Genomic DNA, 22,201 nt, shown 5'->3' on the forward strand with positions numbered 1-22,201 from the left:
GTAGTATTTGAATATAGTAGTTGCTCAATAAAAATCAGCTATATGTTATAATTAATGTCATTATACTCATTTTTCTGAAATTCCTCCTTGTGGTCTCAAAAATTTATATGGGTTCTAAATCTTTACCATTTAATTCATTTTAGTAGAATGGAATAATGTTAGAGGGACTGAGCTAGATTCTATTTATCCTTTACATGTACAAATATAGCTTTTTTTTTTTTTTTTGCATTGGTTAAAAAGCTAACGAGTATGAATATAGAGTTTTCTTTATTGGCTTCAGACTTTCACTTTTTCTTTTGCACTTTTTCCATGTATCCTGGGCCTCTCCTCTCCTTCCTTCTACCTGCTGGATCAGACTTTAATCTTGGTTCTTTTTGATGTGATTTTACACACTAAGCACATTTTATAAAACCACAAAAGTAATCTTTCTTCCTGGCCCAGAGGGCAGAGTACTTCGCTGGTCATCATACCTCTCCCACTTCCTCTGTGTCTAACAGTAAAAACTCACTGTGCCTCCTCGTAATTTTAATTGCAGACGCTATTAAAAGATGTAACATCACAGCAAATACAGAGTTCCGAGTGATAGCTAATTTATCTTTTAGTTTCCCCAGTGAAACTTTTTGTAAATCTCATAGTGGAACCAGGCCTGTGTGTAAGTCAAATTTATTTTAGGATATCCAGGGGTTGTTTCTTACAGAGTGAGAAAAATTTGTTGCAGTTTAGAGAAGGTTACCAAGCAAATGCTTTAGGAGTCTGTGCTAGGCTGCCCTTAGGCTCTTATAGAATCATTCTGTTTGCCTTCCAGGGAGGAGACTCGTGGTAATTGTTACCTGATGAGTTCAGTGCATAAACCATACGGATGCACATGGAGGAACTGAATGGGAACTCTAGTAAGATTAATCTTCTGGAAGCTTATTCATCTACAAAAGCTAGAAACACATGACAGGCCTTGGATATGAGTGGCTCCCTCTCTCTTGAATGAATTATTTTTACTAGATCTTGGATCTTAAGTGCTTATCTATCTCTGATGAACGCCTACCACCTTGTGCTTAATTGATGGGAGTATTGCTTCTTTTCTCTTCGGGTAACCTAAAATTTGAATCAGTTAGCTTGCAGGTAACCTTAGCTCACTAATTCATAGTGTAGTTGTAATCAACTAAAATCTCTGAAAGATTTCTACAAGGACTACTAATTATCCTCTTCTTTCCTGTTTGGTGGACTTAACTACATACATTTCTAGATTAAATTCCTTCTAAATAGATAAGCCCCCAAATTCCATCTGATGAGATAATTTTGGATTCTGCCCCTGAAATCTATCAGTTTCCTCTTTCTCAGCATCAGGCTTCCCTCCAATTTAGTCAACATACCACTCAGGTCTTTGATGGCGATGTTGACAGAGCAATGGTAGGTAAGAGCCCTTCAGTTCATCTCTGTAGCCCTTCTTGCCTTGAGTTGACATAGGCCCATTAGTAGGTCCCTTTGGGTTAGTGTTCCATTAAGTGTTTTCCTCTCCGTTCCTTTATCATGCTATGAGGCTGACTGGAAAGATCTTTTCAAATGCCTTGCTAAAATCTTGACACGCTTGTGAACAGATGTTGGTATGATTAGGCTGGATGAACAGAAAACATGTATAGCCAGATCCGTCTCTAGAATAAACCAATTTCCACAATGCTTTTGATCTCTTCCCGTTCTGTTTTCTGTAATTAAGATTCTTCACTGCAAATAATAATTAATGTGATGTCAAGAAGTGCTGAGGGTCTGGTCACCGGGGACCAGGGAGGAGGGAGAGAAACAAAAGGGGTCTCTTCCTTGGTGTAAGTGAGAGTCTTGCTGGATCAGACAATTAGGTAACAATATAAAGTAATATAGAATAAATGCTAAATTATGAAGAGCAGATTATAGGCATTATGGAATGGGAAAAAAATTATAGGATGTAATTTCTGATGTCTTGAACGAATTTTAGAACTGTTTCATGCAAGGGTCTCTCCTCTATTCTGAGGCTGTTCACTGCCATTGAAACTTTTCTGCTTTCTCAAAGCAATGATAACGTGTTCTAAGTGTTCTTAACGTGTTCTTAACGTGTTCTAAGTACTTACTGTTATGTCAGGAGATTGGTCTAAGAACTTAACGGGTCTCAACTAATTTGATCCTCTCCACACACCTTTGAGGTGGATATGCTTCTTGACTTCATTTTATGGCTGAGGAAACCAAGGCGGGGAGGCTCATACCTGCCCAAAGTGAGCTCTGATTAATTCCTTCCTCCTTTTTGTTAGGAGGGTAGGTGGTGACAGGTGGGGTTGCATTCTGGGCGCGGGTCTTAATTTATATATATATATATATATATTTTTTTTTAAAGTATTTATTTATTTTTGGCAGCGTTGGGTCTTCGTTGCTGTGCAGGTTTTCTCTAGTTGCGGCGAGCGGGGGCTACTCTTCATTGCGGTGCGCGGGCTTCTCATTGCGGTGGCTTCTCGTTGTGGAGCACGGGCTCTAGGCTTGCAGGCTTCAGTAGTTGCAGCACTTGGGCTCAGTAGTTGTGGCTCATGGGCTGTAGAGCGCAGGCTTAGTAGTTGTGGTGCACGGGCTTAGTTGCTCCGCGGCATGTGGGATCTTCCCGGACCAGGGCTCGCACCCGTGTCCCCTGCATTGGCAGGCGGATTCTTAACCACTGTGCCACCAGGGAAGCCCGAGACTCTGAATTTTTAATTAGTTACCTACTTAACTGTGTAGGTAGGACCTTGGGCAAGTTGCTTCACCTGTCAGAGCTTCTTAGTTGTAAAATGGAGCAGGATTGTTTTCCGGATTTAAATACCTTCTATTCAATAGATGCTCAAGGAATGGGAACTGTTGTTTATTAAGAGCAATGATAAGAATATCATTATCACACGCTCCACCCAAAGAGACCTGTTAGAATTGTAGAGAAAAGGAACATGTCTGTCTTGCTAAGTTTTTAATCCCCAGTACCAAGTACAATGTTAGTCCTTTGTGGAATATTTGTGGAATGGATGGATGGAAGGACAGAATAGGACAGGGATCAGAAGCATTCCTGTAGCAGGCAGAGGCCGTGTCATTTTCCAATGGAGTTATTCTTAGTCTTTCTCCTCATTTGTTCATCAAAACAGTCCTTTTCTTAGCCTTACCTTCCGCCATTTGTGATGGTAATCGTCACCACCTGACTTATTTTTCTTGGGAAAACACAAGCAAACAAAGCTGTCTCTTTGAGATTTGTCTTGGAGATTTTAACAGTAAAAACTCACCTTATCATTAATTCCTGCCTTGTAATCCAGATGATAGTAAAGGACGTTGTACCATCACAGTGTGTCAACGCACACAAAGACCTATATAATTTTACCCCATATTAATACATTGTCTCAAGGAAGGTACTATCATCAGATGGCAATCTATAAACATGGCCCCTGAGACCAAGCGCTGGCACAGTTACTTATTCTTCAATTATTTATTCCATCCTAAAGATGGAAATGCTGACGGATACTGCAAAATGCACTACCTACTAATTTATAGGAATTGAGTGACGGGATCTTTGGCAGACTGAAGTAGCTTTTAATTGACACTACTTTTATGTATTTGAATTTCACACCTTAAGTATGTTTGCAGCACCCACTTAGATGACTGACGTGAGAGGCAGTTTTGTTTATAAAAGCTACTTCAAAGCAAATAAATTAGCATTTAGTCTGAAAGGGTCAGATTGCAAATGGAGGTTTTCAAACAGCCTCAGGAACATTCAAATCACATGCTTAATATTTTATATGGTTTTATATTTAGATTGGATATTTTACGTAAAGTCTTTTTTCCCTTTTTAGCACTTGGACCTCTTGAGATCCCTTTTCTAGCTGGTTTGGAGAGAACAGTTACACTTAGCCTCCATTTGCAGTAAGTAATTTCAGTTTAATTTACGTCAAGGGAGATTACCAGAAAGTTCCAGCCTTTGTGTCTTTTTCTCCACTTAACTGCATTGATAGGTACCATTCTTATGCTTCCAGTATATTATTTGTACATGATAAAATACGATTCCAATGAGTTTGCACTTAGCAGCCATAAAAGAGTTCGTCTGGACTTAAGTCCTGAAGTTTAAGAGATTATTTATATCTGTATTGATACTGGAATCCAAAAATGGAATCTTTCCCCGAAAGTATGGCTTTCTTCAGAGATCAGTTTCAATTTTTCTTAAATCAGTTATTTTCAGTTTTGATTTTTCAAACTCTTGGGTAATCCCCAGTTAATCTCACTTTCTAAGATTTCTAAAAGAAAAGTAATTTTAAAGTTACATTTGCTTTAAAATATCCTTATGCCAAGCACTGATTGATTTGAGGGGATTGATTACATAAACAAAAATCCTAAGAAGGAGAGAGAGAACTTCCAATATCTTAGTAGATATTTTTTGAAATAACCGTAATGCTTACTCTAGGTGTGTGTGTATGTGTACCTATACACATGTTCATTTATGGCACACACAAACACATATAGAAATTTATGATGTGTTTTACGAATCTTGGGACTATCAGAAAAAAGTCAAGTAAATAAAATTAAAAATTTCAGAATATTCCTGGAGTAAAAGTGCACCTTCAGTGTTACGTTTCTGTATAAATCAAATTTACTGAAATTTGAAAACAATCCAAAGCTTTTATGATTACTTGAAACTTGAGGAGCAATCAGATACATCTACTTTTGACAAAAGTGACAATATGTAAATGATCATTTTTTCCTTTAAAGCCTCATTCTCATGGGTATAACAGATATGTAAGGCTATCATCTAGTTCATAAGGTTCTTGTGAGAATTAAATTAGCTAATATAGTACAAACCTTTGTAGTGGGCCTGGATCATAGCTAACCTGTAGGGAAAGATCATTGAATTATTACATTATCACCAGAGGTAGACTTTCATCCTGGGTCTTAATCATGAATCATTTCCAAGTCCTGTGCATGGTACAGAGAGGTAGATTAAAATAACCCTTTCAGAAATGCCTGTGACATCGCTACAAAGAATCTTTCAACCCTTCTGTGAAGTTTTTTCCTGACAGTGAACTTGGCCATAGGTTGTCCTTTCTTGGTGTCCATTTGATTTCTGCCATACCTCTTTTCCTGTCTGTCTCCACTAACTCCCAATCTGTAGTCCTTCCAAATTCTCACTCTACCACCTGGACTTTGCCGAAGTGTAATTTTCACTCCCTTTTCAGCTACACAGGAAAATTTTGATTTGCAAGTGGGAAAGGGTGCTAGATTTGCGAGATTGGCCTCCAGCAGGAGTTCTGAGATAGCCAGTCCAGAGAGGAGGAAATGGAATCAGAATAACAAAACAGGAACAGACGGGAACTGGGCTGAAAATCACTTTAGTAGGCAGCTGTTAGGCACTGATGCTGTGGTCACAGGTGTGAGACCGCCCTTTGGTTCTGTTTGAAGAAACCTTAAGCTGAAAGTGATGATGGGTTGCTGCCTCACTTTGTGTAAAGTGTTACACGTGGGAAGTTCACCCCAGCTACAAAATCCTGACCAAGGCAAGTCATGGGCAAGCTCTCCCATGGGGAGATCTCCGTGGCTTACTTCCATCCCACTCGTGTGTCCTTTCTCATTCTCTCTTGTTTCATCACACTGTTTGCTTCTTCCAGTTACTCCAACCTGTGTTTCTCTGAGTAAGAGCTGCCATTTAGTGGATACTTGCTAGGAGCCAAATACAGTGCTGGCGGGGGGCATCCGTGGGGCAGTCCTTCCCAGCAGGCTATTTGGCCTTGTTTACATGGTGGCAGTGTCCCAAGAGGGCAGGAGTGGAAGCTGCAAGCCTTCTTGTAGTTTTGGTTTGGACTGAACAAATAACAACAGCAAAACAATAATAGTAATAGTAATAATGCAAACAACTCTTCTAGGAAATTTGAGACAAATCTCTTTCTTGTCCGTGGAATATCAAAAATATTTACCATTCAAGATTATTTAAAAAATCGTTTTATAAGCAGTGTCTGTTGGTTTTCAGGCAAATGCACTAGGAATAACATGTTTTTGGAACACATTCTGCCACCTATAAAAGAGGCACTATTTTTTTCAGATACAGGTGTTATGCAAGTTTATCACTTCTAGTTTCTGTTTATCTTGAATGTTACTGCATTATCCAAACTATATAACATGTGGATAAAAACCAGTATGATCTTTCTCTAAGACAGGTACGATTTCAGAAGCGCATCTACCTTTTTGAGCTTTCTTTCAAGATGCCAGGAAGAGGCTGACCGCGTTGTTTAAGAACCCAGACTTTGGAGTCAGCCAGACCTGGGGTCCAGCCCCATGCAACTTTGCTGAACCTATTTGCTTAGCTACAAAATGAAATCGATAGCTCCATGAAAGTCCCTATAAAGATGAAATAAGAGTGTGTTTCTACAGATGGGAATACATGGGGGGGCATCTCAGGTAGTCAGAAAGTTGTAGTCGCCATTGTTATGGTTACGGAAAGCGCTCTGGTGGCTACTTCTTGTAGCTGGTGATTTACGCTCACCTTCCACGCTGAGGAAAGACATGCTTTACTTCCGTTTCCTAGTTGTCACTCGGTTGATCCGGCCCTGCAATGCTTACAGCATGGGGCTCATGATAACATTGTGATCAACACAAATGTTAGCAAGCTACAGAGAGTTTAGCAGAAGTAGCCCATGGCAGGATAAGGTCTCTGATTTAACGTGCAATTTCTGAAAACCAGCCAGCATGTAACTAGCCTTATCCCTGCTGAGATAAGATCTCCGGATAGTTGCTTTGCAATTTTAGTAATTGGGGGAGGATAATGCCCATAATTTCCAATTAGTATTGATCGGATTGCTGTTTTAGTCTGAGATGAAACCCCTTTGTCTCGGTCTGATTTCCTTAGCTGTGATGGGCATAGTTTAGTTTAAAACTAGGCTCAGTGATGTGCTGGGTCCACACTGGCCAGTTCACTGGGCAGGGAACAGCCAGTAAGGACCACAGAGCTTCCTTCCATCCTGCTAGTGTGGCCTGTTTCATTCTCTTTCTGTTCCTTGCTTCTTCCATCTAGTCTAAGCTACATCTTAAGTCAGAACTGCCATTTCATGAACACTTGCTGTGAACCAGACATTGTGCTGGTAGGAGTATACAGACTCCAGGAGGAAAGCCTCAGACTGGTCCACGTGGCAGGAATGTCCCAAGAACGCAACGAGTGGAAACTGCAAGCTTCTCACAGCTGATGCTTGAGAGTCTTACGATGTCATTTCCACTACATTCTTTGGGTCCAAGCAAGTCACCTGGCTAAACCCAGAGTCAGTGAAGGAGGAGATTTCTCAAGGTCACGCGCGGAGGGAGAGAATTCTCATGACTGTGTCGCAAAACAAGCTACCAGAGACTTAGAGGTGGTAGTTACTATTTCCCCACGTGGCTTCATCATTTATGAGCAGACAATTGTCCAACAAATATTAGATGGCAGAGCATCTACGGTATTAGGTTTTAGTTTTAAAACTTTTTCAGAAAGTTCAGCTCCATCTGCAAGTAGGTGATTAGCACATCCATAAAATTATCTAATTTTCAAACGGGTGTGGTGGAGAAAAACTTTGAAGACAGTTCAGGACAGTAACCTTATTAGAACTAGATGTAGACCTAGTGTGGTCTTTAGAATCTTTCAGTCCAGTTTCTTCTCACCTCCTTCTCATGAGCTTTCCTTCTCTCCCAGTGTGACAGGTGGGACCTAGAGAGATTTCAGTCCCATGTCCAAGTTCAGGTGGATGTTTAGTGACAGAGCAAGGGCTTCAGCCCCTTTCTGCAGCTCCACCGTCCAGTTGGAAGAATTGGGACAAGAGAAGTATTAAAAAAAGGCCCACCCACCAAATTTTATCTTCCTAATTTTCTCTATACACCAATATGCTCGAATTCTTAAAAACTTATCTTCGGCTGTGCTTGGTTTGCAAAATGTGTGTTTAAAACTACCCTTTTTATTTTAAGCAAATCCCCAAGGAGTAAGTTCAAATGTCAAGGTTCTTTTTTTTTCCCCCACTGAATGCCTTAACACAGTGTGCAGTTTTTTTTGTTTTTTTAATTAATATATATATTTTTTACATCTTTATTGGCGTATAATTGCTTTACAATGGTGTATTAGTTTCTGCTTTATAACAAAGTGAATCAGTTATACATATACATATGTTCCCATGTCTCTTCCCTCTTGCGTCTCCCTCCCTCCCACCCTCCCTATCCCACCCCTCCAGGCGGTCACAAAGCACCGAGCTGATCTCCCTGTGCTATGCGGCTGCTTCCCACTAGCTATCTACCTTACGTTTAGTATGCAGTTTTATAACACGTACCAGATTCTCAGATTCATTTGGTGAAGACTGGGAATTCAGACTCTTAAAAATATTCTGACTTGAAGCTGGAGAAGAAATAGAGAATGGACACAACTTTGTGAAATCATGGTGGTCCTGGTCTTTCTGGTCTGTTTGTTGCTACCATTTAGCTCCTTGTGTCCACTTTACAGAGTCTCTGGAATCCTGGGGAATTGAGAGTCTTTTCAAAGACTCCGTCTGCAGGCATATTTTAAATCATATTTAAAAGCGTGTAGCTCGGTCTTTTTAAGGGTATGCTGTTTGTCTCCATGTAATAATAGTAACGTAAGAACTGAGAAGTAAATCCTTCAAGTAAAACCTGCAGCAAAACGGTCTCCTGAATCGGGCTTGTGGTCTCACAGGGGAGGCCAGTTGGAAACTGAAGGCCAGAATTTGTAGCAAATACTGCAGGGTTATCTGTAAGAGGGTTTTTAGTCTGTCTTGGTTAACAGCCTCCTCCATATTCCCCCAGAGAAGTCAAGCAACTTGTTTTCAAGACCCGGAAGAGCAAAACATCTATCTGCCTGTGGTGGGAACATCAGCAAATGTAGTGAACTTGGTGGTCATAGCAGTTGCCATGTTTCAAATCTGTCCAAACTGTGATGGGGTGATTAGCACTTCAGCTTAGGAAAATGCCTCATCCACTTTTGTGAGAGGTAGAAAAATAACTAAGTAGCTGCTTTCATTGAACATTGCAGGCCTTGTTGAGGTGTATACCTTCCATACAAAACCCTCCATGAACTGCAGTGGAAAATACCGGTTTGTGATCATTTTGAATGATGTGTGATTGCCTTCATTAGCACTATAGTTACTAAGCAGATAAGCACTTCTTTGTTTTAAAAGGGAACTTGATTTTTTTTTTTTTTTTTACTATAACTGCCAGTTGCTTAATCTCTACCATCTTTAGTCTGTTTCAGAGAAAAAAAAAATCTACCTAATCTGTGCTTGTCAGTGATGGCAAGTTTTAAAAGTAACTCAAATTTAAAAAAAGCAAAAGAAAAGTTTTCCTTTAAGATAGAGATGAAACATTTTCTGCTTCTGTTTTCTAGATTTGCGTGCACGCTTGATGTTCCAGAAAGCTAGGCATCCGTATTATTTTGAGTTTATGAATTTATAATAACCTAGTAATAGCTATGGGGTGGTTAGGCCTGGAGGGGATGGGTAAGTAACAGAAAAATGGTAAGCAGCATAAATTGTACATTCTTATTTTTAACAGTCTAGCATACAGTTTCCCTGCTTTCTTCAATCCACATGGAGTAACTTCCTTCCTGAAAACACTGGTCCAGTTAGGCTAGCTTCTTATTTAAAAGCTTCCTGTGCCTGGCCCTTTCCTGTAGGAAAAAAAAATCAAACTTTGAGGAATGGTTCTTTCTAAATTGGCCCCATTCTTCCCAGGTCATCTTTTTTTTTTTTTTTTTTTTTTTTTTTTTGCGATACGCGAGCCTCTCACCGTCGTGACCTCTCCCGTTGCGGAGCACAGGCTCTGGACGCGCAGGCTCAGCGGTCATGGCTCACGGGCCCAGCCGCTCCACGGCATGTGGGATCTTCCCAGACCGGGACACGAACCCATGTCCCCTGCATCGGCAGGCGGACTCTCAACCACTGCGCCACCAGGGAAGTCCCCGAGGTCACCTTTACTTCTCTTACTCATGAATGTCTACATCCCTGGGCTGGTAACATGCTATTCTTTCTGCTTTGAATGCCCTGAAAAATCGCCTCCTTCTACCAGCTGGTAACATTCTGATGATTCGTGTAGACTTAGGTCAAATGCCCTCACTTTGGTTGAGATCATGCCCCAGGTAAGGCTGACCTGGTCAGTTCCTCCTCTGCTTCCTGAGCTCTTGAGGGAGCGTTTTGTAAAGCGTGACTCACTGTGTTGGAAGTTTGTGTCTACAAGTCGGCCTCCCTCCTGCAAATACAGGTAATGTTGGAACTGTAGGCCTGCCACGGCTTGACCCACATTAGACCTCTGCCTAAATACTGAGCATGTCAGTGAATGACCTTCAGTGGAGTAGTTTAGCAAGTCCAAGTTTACTCTGTGTCAACGACGGAAGGATTGTGGAGATATAGAGACCATCATGACCAGGAAGCTAGAAAAAATTCAGTGAATGTGTGTAGACGTCTCTTCAGTTAACCTCTAAGAATGAATGAATGCTACCTGAGAATTGTTTTTTGTTTTTTTTTGTTTTTTTTTTTACGGTATGCGGGCCTCTCACTGTTGTGGCCTCTCCCATTGCAGAGCACAGGCTCTGGACGCACAGGCTCAGTGGCCATGGCTCACGGGCCCAGCCGCTCCACAGCATGTGGGATCCTCCCGGACCAGGGCATGAACCCGTGTCCCCTGCATTGGCAGGCGGACTCTCAACCACTGCGCCACCAGGGAAGCCCTGTTGTTGTTGTTTTTTAAATGAAAAAAAAAAAAATTTTTTTTTTTTTAATAAAGCTCTACCATTACAAGTTATTTTTTCTTCTCTGTTTCCTGTGGAATTTTTTTTCTTTCATTATCAAGGTAATAACACTTGGGAGTTTTGAAATCTTAAAATCCAGTCGCAGCATTTTATCAGATTTTTGTCCTGTAAAATGGGGATAATGTCCTTGCTATTACTAATTCATCTTGAGGGAGACAGAATGGAAATATTATTTGATCTCCAAATCGTCTGTGTAGATGAACAACTCAGTTTATTGGACTTTTTGCTGGAAACCAGCCTGTGCTTTTAAAACCTTGGAATGTTATTCGGCTGATCAACTATAAACATATCAGTATTTTACTTAGCTTGCTCCCTCTTAGCTTTTCACACTACCCCAGAGACCTAGCCAATCCTACCCCTCACCCCACAGTGAGTTGAGGCAGTCCTGGAGAATTTACCTTATTTTATGTTTGAACATTTGGGTAGAAAGCTTGGGGTGTTGAACCTCGTGGGTTATGAAATGGGTTTAGGTGTGTAATGAGCCACGCCATGATTCTACACAGATGGATAGTTTTATTAGCACATTTTCTAGGAGATGTATCTGCTTGTTACTCATGAACCAAACCAAACACAAACAATTTCCAAATTGCATCGCATACAGCCCCCAGCTTAAAGATTCTTGATTTATAAATGTCTCTGTTTCACTGGAGTGGCTGCCAAGGAATCCCCTGCTTCGGTTGAATGTGCTTTTGATTTTGGCATGAGTTGTCTTTGTTGATAATAATAAAACAATAACGGTAATCTGAGCCTCTGTTGAATGTGTGTGCCAGCTCCTCTGACAGGTGCTTTGCAGGCAGGGTTTAATTCATTCTCACTACGGTGCTCTTATAATGACTGATTTTAGCTGCGGCAGCCAGGGCAGCGAGGAGGGAGGTAGATTACCCCCAGTCCGCCGGCCACAGTTTGCAGAAACGGACTTTTTGTGGAGTTTCTGTGTGTGTCTACAGTACCACTGCTTTCTCCTTTCAGGCTCAGGCATCTTGCCTGCAAATCACTTTCACTTGAGAACATCTGTTGTGTAGCCATTTCTGCTTTTCCTTTTACCCTCTCATGACGTAAAGAAAGAGAAAATGATACTAGGCAGTATTTTTAATAATAACAAGCAGATACACATATATCTTCCTCAAGTGGCTCTCCTCCGTGAAGAATAGCAGACATGCTTCACAGGCTCTGACAGTGTGATTTTCACCTGGAACAGCTGAGCTGGGTGGTGGTACATCTTGTTCTTGGATGTGTTGATACAGCCCCTTAATCGCTCAAGGTATGTACCTCTTAATCACCTCTCCTTTGACATGAGGGCTATGCCATACTAGGACCTGGAAACTGTAGGCCTTTCCAGCAACCCAAAAGGTACGTGGCCCTTTCTGCAGCGACTACTCAAAACCGTAAGTCACCAACTGAGAAACATCCTAGGGTGAAACAACTGAGAAAACTCAAACATCGTACCTCTTTGAGCTCCGCGGCCCATGAGTGCTGGCTTCTTAAGAATACAGGTCGGTGGCTGCAATCTGGAATGTTCTCAAGGCCCTAGCAGGTGCTGTGAGTGGAGTGCAGGGTGGGAGGTGAGATGGCAGCCCTGAAGGAAAGTGGGGCTGGGGCAGGAGGGGGACAGGATCATCAGGTCTTTCAAGGAGAGGTTAGAAATGTGGAATTTTAGGGGGAATCTCCCAAGTTCCAAAAATTGGAACTAATTCAACCATTTGAAAAAGTCGTAGGGCCCAACCAAACGTGCCTGTGGGCCAGAATCAGCTTGTAGGAACCCACTTTGTGACCACTGGTTTAAGGCATGTTGATAAATGGATTTATTGGTACTTGACTAAATGGCACGTGAGAAAGATTTATCTTTTGGGTAGGAACATAACTCATAAGAAGGAGGTCACTTATGCATTATTACTCAGGAGTTGTTGAGGTGCAAAATATCAGAAACTTAGCGGTCTTGGGGCACTTGGTGCCTGGTAGAGAGCCATTGGGGATGATGATGTTATTTTGTGAAGATCTGCAGGGGTTCAGTGTGGTTCTAGTGTTTGGATGGGTCATATGTGTGGGGCTGTAGAAACATGTTTTTTAATGCATAGTTGTTTGGTCCCTGTGTCCCAGGTGCATGAGATTGCACGTGATTTCATAAGTGGATCAGTAGTTGGCACAGGGGCTGTGGGCTGAGGCCTCTTCTTTGTATTATCCTACTTATCAAACAAGTTTCAGACAAAGAAGCAGAACCATGGTAAGTGTTAGGGGATTAAGGAATTTTTTAATAGAAATTGGCCCTTTCTCAAATACGAGAGGAACTGGGGGGCCGTGAAGGCCTTGTGGTGGGTAGTCAGAGGGTTTAGAGAAAGTTCTACCTGGTCTCAAAAAGGGATCATAAGAGGGAAGCCCAAGAGCGTTCTCTGAAAGCCGTTGCCTCTGTGTCCGTGTAGTTGCCATCTCAGTGGTCTGCAGTCAGGTGCCTAGTGGTGGGCTGGGGCCACTGTTGCTCAGCAGGGCCATTAACTGGGAAGACAAGGGTGTGAGAGCAGAAGCAAGGACAAGCCGGGCCCCACCAGGCACCTTCCATCTGTCCATCGACTTCCTGAGAGTCATGGACTGGACTTCATTTCTACTTTTCAAATCTCACACAAGCTCCTCATACGGCCAGCTGTAATTGGACCATAGGGGGAAGGGTATTCTATCAAATTGGAGCTCCCAGTCAACCAAGTTGACCGCAGTACTATCATCATCCTCTATGACTAAGAATGACTACATCCTTAGAACTGTGCTATTGAGAACTGCTGAATTCTCTCCTCTGCCCTTAAAAGACTTGTGGCTCTGAAACATGGGACAGAAATACCAGGTTTAGGGATTCCCGCTTTGGCTAGGCCAAAGGAGGTATGTTTCTGTTTAGGATCCTTCCAGCATTTTATGAGCCACTTATTTGTACACGAAGGTTGTTTTATCTGATCTTTCTTCCTGGAAAATTTTAGTCTGGTGGGTTGGAGGAAAGAGGGGTATTTGGGGCCATGATGCAGAGAAGCAGAGGGGAGAAAGACAGAAACTTTGGAGGTTAGGTTGAGGCAGGCTGAATTCACTTTTGCCTTGGGCCAATACGCATAAATTTCCTACCTCTTAGTTTTGTCTACCTGCCTGTCAGTCAGTTAGTCAATCCATTCATCCATCCATCAATATCTATTCATATTGGCCCATATCCATATACTTATCTATATATTTATCTATCTGAATGTATATGCAGTATATTTATCTAATCTATATCCTGCTATAAACACATATATCAAAAGCTTTTCAATGGAAACTGTTATGGGTCTTTGACCATCTTCTGTTGAAAGTATTCTGTATCAGGCAGCTATAGTAATCCTCTTTAGAGAGAAATTTTAGTTCTAGAAATTCTCACACAAAATAAACTCAAGAGTCATAGATGGCAGCCTCTTTTCAACCATTCAGTGAGGTAATTGGTTTCTCTCCGTATGAGGAGATGCGAGGAGAAATGAGAACTCCTGCTACCTGATTTGTCCACACTTTGACTACAGAGTTGTTGTTAGAGAATCACATCTTTGCAGTCAGGGGAAGCATGTGTGTAAGTTTATGGCTGAAGCTGGCGATTTTTGCCGAAGTGTGGGCTGCTCTTAGGTGATACTTCAGCTTCTTATTGCAAAGTTGGCTACTTCTACTTCTCGACTGGTAGGTAGGATGACTGCTGAGCAAGATAAGATAAATTGCTTTCAAACCTTAGAACATTAATTTGGAAGTTACCTAGTGCACGGCAACAAGTTTTCCCTCCTTATTTCCTATAACTGCAGCTCGACTCTTCCTTTATCACCTACTTCCAATTTGGTAGATGCTTTTTTGTCAGTTTTGCTTGCGGCAAAAATGACCAAACTCCATCTTTCCTCCTGTTGTTGGATGTTTCTGGAGCGTGTTGATGACTGTATGTGTGTGTGTGTGTGTGGGGGGGGGTTATGTGATGTAGAAGTGTAGAGAGAGAGATTATCTTCAAGGAATATTCTCCCAAAGCCACTGAACATTCTCGGCAGAGGTAGTGGTTTGCTCAGGGGCAGATCATTTTAGATTATTTCAAGAGAGCAGAGATGTAGTGAACTCCTCCGTGTCCTGGGCACTGACCTGGGTGCTTGGCCGTCCTAGGTACTCAGTGGGAAGAGTGCCTAATTGTCATGGCTCAGGTGCAAAACAAAAGAATGGAAGTTGTGGGGGCTTCCCTGGTGGCACAGTGGTTGAGAGTGCGCCTGCCAATGCAGGGGCCGTGGGTTCGTGCCCCGGTCCTGGAGGATCCCACATGCTGCGGAGCGGCTGGGCCCGTGGGCCATGGCCGCTGAGCCTGTGCATCTGGAGCCTGTGTTCCGCAACGGGAGAGGCCACAACAGTGAGAGGCCCGCGTACCGCAGAAAAAAAAAGAATGGAAGTTGTGAATTCAGTCCATTACATTCATTAATTTACCACATTTTTATTGAGCATCTATTATATGCCTTAGGAACTGAGCTGAGTCCTAAAGGTTTAGTGGTGAGCAAAGCTTACAGTGCAGCTGGGAAACAGACAGTAATCACATGATTGTACAAATAAATATTATACAAATAAATATATACACTTATTGCTATGATAAATGCTCTGAGGGGCCTTAGATGTTGTGATGGGAGCACGAACTGGGAATGTAGGCATGGTGTCGGGGGTGAGGTGGTTTAGAGAAGGCAGGGCTTTGGGGTGGAGATATACTGGGAGAAGAGACTAGTCTGTCTGCCGCATATGCATTAAGCGGTTCCCGTAGCCCTCTACACGCTGTAATCAGAAAGAAGAGCACCCTACAAAACAGAAATAGAGTTACAGATGTAGAAAACAAACTTATGGTTACCAGGGGGGAAGGTAGGGGAACGGATAAATTGAAAGCTTAGGGTTGACATACACACACTACTATATATAAAATGGATAACTAATAAGGACCTATTGTAGAGCACAGGGAACTCTACTCAATATGCTGTAATGGCCTATATGGGAAAAGAATCTAAAAAAGAGTGGATATATGTATACGTATAACTGATTCACTTTGCTGTACACCTGAAACTAACACAACATTGTAAATCATCTATACTCCAATAAAAATTAAAAAAAAAAAAAGACAAAAAAAAAAAAAGAAAGAAAGAAGAGTGTCCTTGAAGATGTTCTTACTCCAAATCCCAGGGCTGGTTTGGGGGAAACTTAAGTCACACCTCCAGGGCTGTTTGGTAACCGGGCATAATTGACTTTTCGTCTAAGGAGCTGTTCTCCTCCGGGCTGACCGAGTTGGCCTCCTGAGCTCTCCAGCTACACCTGCCAAGCACACCAGGTGCTACGTTCCCAGCTGAGGTTGGAAACTCACACAACGTTGCCGTCCAGGCCCTCTTCTCTAGTAGAGCTCCTTGACAATCTGCCCTATCCTACCATATTTTTTCGGATGACATCGATGTTGAATTAGGTGCCTGTCCTCTCTTTGTGGGAAGCTTACTGTCTGTCTGGGCCAGACCGCCCAGAGCAGGATCCCTTCCTGGCTTCCTGGCAGATGACACCTAGGCTTAAATCACAGAACGTGTTTCTTCTTCACCTGGGGCCAACTGCCTCTCTTCCGAACACTCCTTTTTTAGACTTGCCTGCACACGTACTGGTACAGGGGGTGGATGGTAGGGGCTGGGTAGATCGGGGGAGGGGGGCAGGCTAAGTAAATAAGTAGCAAGGAGCATTTATCACAGTCTTCCTAGGGGCTAGGTGGGTTTCGCTAAATGCATTCATTTCCTGCTCGCTGATGAGTGAATATCAGGTGACTCACAGAGAGCTACTAGTTTGAAGGTTGCAACATGTTCTCACTCGTTCTGTCCTACTAGACCTTGGAAAAAGGCTTCCATTGGATGTGTTTTTAGGCACAAAGTGTCAATTCTTCTGAGATTTTTATTAAATATGTATTTTTTCCCCCAAAGGAGACATGGTTTATAAAAGGTTTGCGAAGCACTGTGTTAGATCATCTTTTATTTTCTGTCTGCCTTGGAAGTGGTAGAGTGATCACTTAAGGTAAAATCAGTCTAGAGAAATTTGGCAGAAATAATAGGAATTCCTGTTTGAAGGTGTGATGAGGCTTAGTCATTTTTTGCGATAGATACTCATATTAACAGTAATCTTATCCCATATTTATCGAATACTTACCATACATTAGGTGCAGGGTTACGATTGTATGTAATTATCATCATCATTTAATCTTTACAACAGCCCTATGAAGGAAATCCTTTTATCTCAATTTTAACATAAGGAAAGAGAAATAAGGTTAAATTATTACTAAGCGATGGGTCCAAATGACAAGAAAGGCCATCTACCTGTAAGAACAAGTTCCTAGCTATTTCTGCAACATGCACTCAGTAAGAGAGCACAGTTTTGTTTCTCATCTCCATTTCTTTATGGTAGAAAAAGGGTTCAAAATTTAATACGATTTTATGATCTGGCCAAGTTTTTCTCTGGATGCAGATGAATTTAAAAGAGAATGGCAACTTGTACACAGATGTTTGTGGCAACTTTATTTGTAGTAGACCTAAACTAGTCACAGCACAGTGCCCCTCAACATTTGGATGGGGAGACTGTGGCAAATCCACACAAGGGAATACTGTCCAGCAACAGGAGAGAATGAATTATTGATACACACCTACATGGATGCGTCTCAAAATATTATGCTGAATAAAAGAAGCCAGAGGAAGAAAAGAGTGTCTGTGCCGTGTGATGCCATTTATATAAAGTGCTGGGAAATGCAAATTAAGTTACAATGACAAAAAGTAGATCAGCAGTTGCCTGGGAGTGGCTGGGGGTGATGGTAAAGGGAGGATTGGGAAGAAACTTTTGAGGTGATGGATAGATCATTAACTTGATTTTGGAGTTGATTTCATGAGCAGATATATATGTCAAACTTTCCAAAGTGTACAATTTAAATATGTGCAGTTTATGGTATGTCAATTACACCTCCATAAAGCTGTTAAAAATACATGCAATAGGGGAAAGTAAAGAGAACGGCGAAGTAGAAGAAAGAAGAGCCCAAAGGAGCTCGAAAGAGCTCGAAAGAGCACGAAAGAGCACAAAAGAGCACGAAAGCCTGCTTGCGCTTCCAGTAGAAGAGCCCATTCTACTTCTTTAGGATGAAGCCTTTGAACTCCCTTAACTTCTCTTAGCTTCAGTTTCGGTTGTGGAGAAAACGGAGATAACAGTATCTTTATTTCAGGGTTATCTTATATGTATCTAAATATATATCAAATGTTTGTTCAAAGTCTGGGGCACACGGTAGGAGTGTAATGGCAACGCTCATTATTATCAACCTATGAGCTGGTGGTGCCTTGTAACTTGGAAACCGGAGGTGCAAAATCTAGGGGAAGGAAAGAGTTGCTGTGGGCTTGTCTTCGCAGGCAAAACTTCACTTGAAATAGCTTTTTTTTTTTTTTTGCGGTACGCAGGCCTCTCACTGCTGTGGCCTCTCCCGTTGCGGAGCACAGGCTCTGGACGCGCAGGCCCAGCGGCCATGGCTCACGGGCCCAGCCGCTCTGCTGCATGCGGGATCTTCCCGGACCGGGGCACGAACCCGTGTCCCCTGCATCGGCAGGCGGACTCTCAACCACTGCGCCACCAGGGAAGCCCTGAAATAGCTTTTGATGGAAATTCCCTGGTGGTCCAGTGGTTAGGACTCCGTGCGTACACTGCAGGGGGCCCCGAGTTTGATCCCTGGTCAGGGAACTAAGATGCCACAAGCTGGATGGAAAAGAAGTAGCTTTTGAAGGCTGTACAGGAGTTAGACCAGTGGAATGAGCGGAGAAAAAATGCAGAGATGGCCCTAGATGAATCAGTTTTGGGGGGCTGGGGTGGGAAGAGCACGAAAGCCTGCTTGCTAAGAGAGATGTTTTCCTAGATAGTTTTGGGCGCAAATAGCATACAGACTTAAAGGCTATGGTGAAGGAAAGGAACGGGGGGAAGAAAGATGTGTGTCACAAGGGTTCTTATCTGACTGTTGCAATTATTGGCATTTTGGTCTGGGCAGCTCGTTGTTGTAGGATCTGCCTTATACACTGTGGGCTGTTTAGCAGCACCACCCGCCGTCCCTACCCACTAGCTGCCAGTAGCACTCCGGCCCCTACCCAGTCATGACAGTCACAAATACCTCCAGGCTGTCAAGTATCCCCAGGGGCCACTGAGGACCACTGTGCTCGTGGTTAGACCAGGCTTCATTGAAGATGATATTTTCTTTTTCACGTTGGAAGGGAGGAAGGATCGGAACTTGTACAATAATAGAATAAACCGTTGTAGCTGGTTTAGCAGAAGTAGAGTGGTTCAGAGCATTGATCAGGAGCCAGAACAGATTCACATCCTGGCTCCATCACTTACAAGCTGCACGGCCTTTGGCAAAGAACCTATTTGTGCCTCAGTTCCCTTATCTGTAAAATGGGGGCAATTATAGTACCTTCCAGTCGGATGGTTGTGAGAATAAATAAATTGTAACTGAAACCATGAATTGTTTGCTTGAAGAAAACAGCTTAGCACTTCTTCTGTTTTTCAAAAGAGTGTGAAAGCCACCTATGGGAAGACAATGACGTCTTCCTGTTTCTAGCCGTCTTGAGCTGATTTTTAAAGTGTCCGTCTCTTGAAAAGACCAGTTAAGAACTTAGTCTGAAAAGAAGGCATTGCAAGATAAATGTGGAAAACGGTACTTTGTCTCCATGCTGATTCTTCCTCCCCGAACCCATGGAGAGATCCTTGTGTTATTTTGTAAGAGCCAGGTGTCCTTCCGCAGAGCAGAAAATGATGTCTAGGGCATGATGGTTGTCCTTGAGGTGAGTGGCTGTGCCCTGGAAAGGAACTTCTGGGCGTGGCCTTGGCCTCAGGGAAATCTCCTTCTCGGAACTGAAGGAAGACCTTTGCAGATACAAAAGCAGATCATGAAAGGGCTCGGAAAGGGCCTCCATTCCAACTTTTCAGTGACAGTGGAGACCCTGTGTGATGGCCAGATTGCCTCCTGGGACCATTTCCCAGCCAGAGCTTTCTGCTGCTTTTATAACTCTTGTGTTAGAGGCTGCTTAGGAAATGCTATTAGGGATGTGTCAGGCTTCAACAAATGAGAACTTCCTCCCCGCCATCCCAGCGATGCGAGAGAAGCGTAGAGCCTGGCAGGATGACGGATGCAGTGGCTTACCAAGGTCATGAGTGGCAGCTGGCCCCATTGTAGCCCACATTCAAAGAAGGCTCCCCCACTACTGCAGCAGTCCAGGGTTCTCTCCCAAATTCCTCAGATTCCAAACACAAAGGAGGTACCCTAGCCCTGGACTAATGTCCCCCCGGGGAAGGCAGATTATTTTTAAGCTCTTGTGTAGCCTTCACTACAGACAGACGGGCCTCCTCTGTCCTAAATAGAGACTATTTAATAACATTTGCTGCTTCTTATTAACTTTCTTTACTCACCTAACCTCATGAATCTAAACTGCTTTGGGACATCATTTAAAACGTTCCAAAACGAAGTGAGAATCTTTTGGCTCAGTACTTCCTTTGGAGAGGTGAATGTTAAACGGGGTTTAAAGATTTTTTTCTTTTAACCTCAAAGAGTTGAAGCTTGTTCTGGGGCCTAACACACAGCATTCTGTGAGTACAATGCTTACGTGAGCCCAGTTGTCTTAAAAGTATGCAAAATCCTCCCAAGAATTCAGGTTCATTTGACGTGCTTGTTGAGTTTATTGGGGTTAGGGCTGAATGGAAGGAGAAAAACTGTAGAAGTACAAGCAACCCCAAAAGGAAAAATCTGAATAGGAGATACTGAAATAAAAGCTAAATCTTTGTCCCTGTCTTGTTGTTCAGACCTATTGATTAAAAGTAAAAAGTGCAAAAATTAAAAAAATCAGAATCCGAGTATCAGGAGGGAATGTCCTGAGGATTTTTCTTGGACAGTCTTTCCCAATCATTTCAATCTGATAGACAAAGAATAAAAATTGACCATATTCCCTACTGTCTAACATTTTGTGGTACCTTAGTCTCTGGGTTCTGGGGAGTAGCCTTAATCATGTTCACTTGCAAATCCTTTTCTCATTGTTTCTTTATTTTTTATTAAAAATTTTTTTTATTGAAGTCTAGTTGACTTACAGTGTTGTGTTAGATTCTGCTGTACAGCAAATTGAATCAGTTATACATGTACGTATATCTGCTCTTTTTTAGGTTCTTTTCCCTCTTTTCCCATTGTTAAAGGTTGGACGATGCTAAGGGTTAGTGGACATGATTCACATATGACCTTGTTCTAGAAAGACACTGAGAGTGCAAAGACTCCTCGCTTCAAAGTCTCATTTCCTCTATTCTCCTCACAATTGTTTCTGACACTTTGAAATGCTCCCACCCGCTAGCATGCATTTACGTTTCAGGAAGCATGCGGTATGGTAACCGCCTTTCCAAAGGCCAATGGCAAGGCCGTGTCTGACTTCAAATCGTGGTTACACTTTATGTTGGGAATGCATAGCAGAAAACAGCAGGCCAGCCACGTGGAGAAATAAAGCCGGAGGAGACGGTATATTTTCAGGAGCAATTTAGCGCATGATTGATCTTACGGATACTGCTAGGGTAGTGTTTATAGCTGACTAGGCTTATCTGCAGCAACTAGCCAGCAGAACTCTGTTTTTGCGAAAAATCATGGGAGACAATACATTGATTAGTTGGTAAGTTAACTCCACACTCTAAAATTAGGAAATCAGCCTGCCCTTGCTAACTTGGAAAGTTGTTAGACATAGTGTAATAGAGCTTGCTAATCTCTGGCCAGGGTCGCCTTTGGTTTCCTGCCCAGTCACATGAGCTTCTCTCTACTTTGTTTTCCCTGCTCAACCAAATCATCTCTTACTTTTGTGATTTTCAGCTGGTTTTATTCAGTCTTCTTTTCCCACCAGAATAACGATGGAGAGGCAGTTGTGCCCAGGAAGCAAACTGAATGTATAGGATGCTTCAGAGATTAAAAAAAAAAAAGGATGAATTTCGAAATTGTACGCTAGTGTATGAACTGAGTTCATTTTAATTAAACATCACTATATCTGCATGTATCGATTATCCTTTCTCTGCCAATGTCAGCGGCTGGGGTTTTTTTACATTCTCTCTGTGTGGTGTGGTGGAGAAGACACTTGACATGTCTTGAAGTGGGAATGAGGTTTTCAACAGTATTAAACAACACAGGACATCTTCCCCCGATTCTCTCATCTAATTCTTAGGGCAGTATAATCTCACTTTCTCTTTACCTTCTCCGAAATGAATCCAGATGTTATCTATGCATGCTGTAGAGCACAGCTGGCAAACTATGGCCTGTGGCCTGAGAATGACTTTCACATTATTAAATGGTTAAAATAATCAAGAGAAGAAAAACGTTTTGTGACATGTGAAAGTTACCTGCAGTTCCAATAG

General features: G+C 42.4%; 1 protein-coding gene and 1 long non-coding RNA gene across 2 annotated transcripts in view; both read left to right on the plus strand.

The window, feature by feature from the left end:
• Positions 1 to 22,201, plus strand: part of EXT1 (exostosin glycosyltransferase 1) — a 292,058-nt gene that overhangs the window by 42,694 nt on the left and 227,163 nt on the right. The gene's annotated exons all lie outside the window — the stretch shown is intronic.
• On the plus strand, positions 10,617 to 15,928 carry LOC137209945 (uncharacterized). The gene is made up of 2 exons (XR_010936198.1): positions 10,617 to 12,276; positions 12,540 to 15,928. It is a non-coding gene; the product is annotated as an uncharacterized lncRNA (long non-coding RNA).

The sequence above is a fragment of the Pseudorca crassidens genome, chromosome 17, assembly GCF_039906515.1.
Source record: "Pseudorca crassidens isolate mPseCra1 chromosome 17, mPseCra1.hap1, whole genome shotgun sequence".
Lineage (NCBI taxonomy): Eukaryota > Metazoa > Chordata > Mammalia > Artiodactyla > Delphinidae > Pseudorca > Pseudorca crassidens.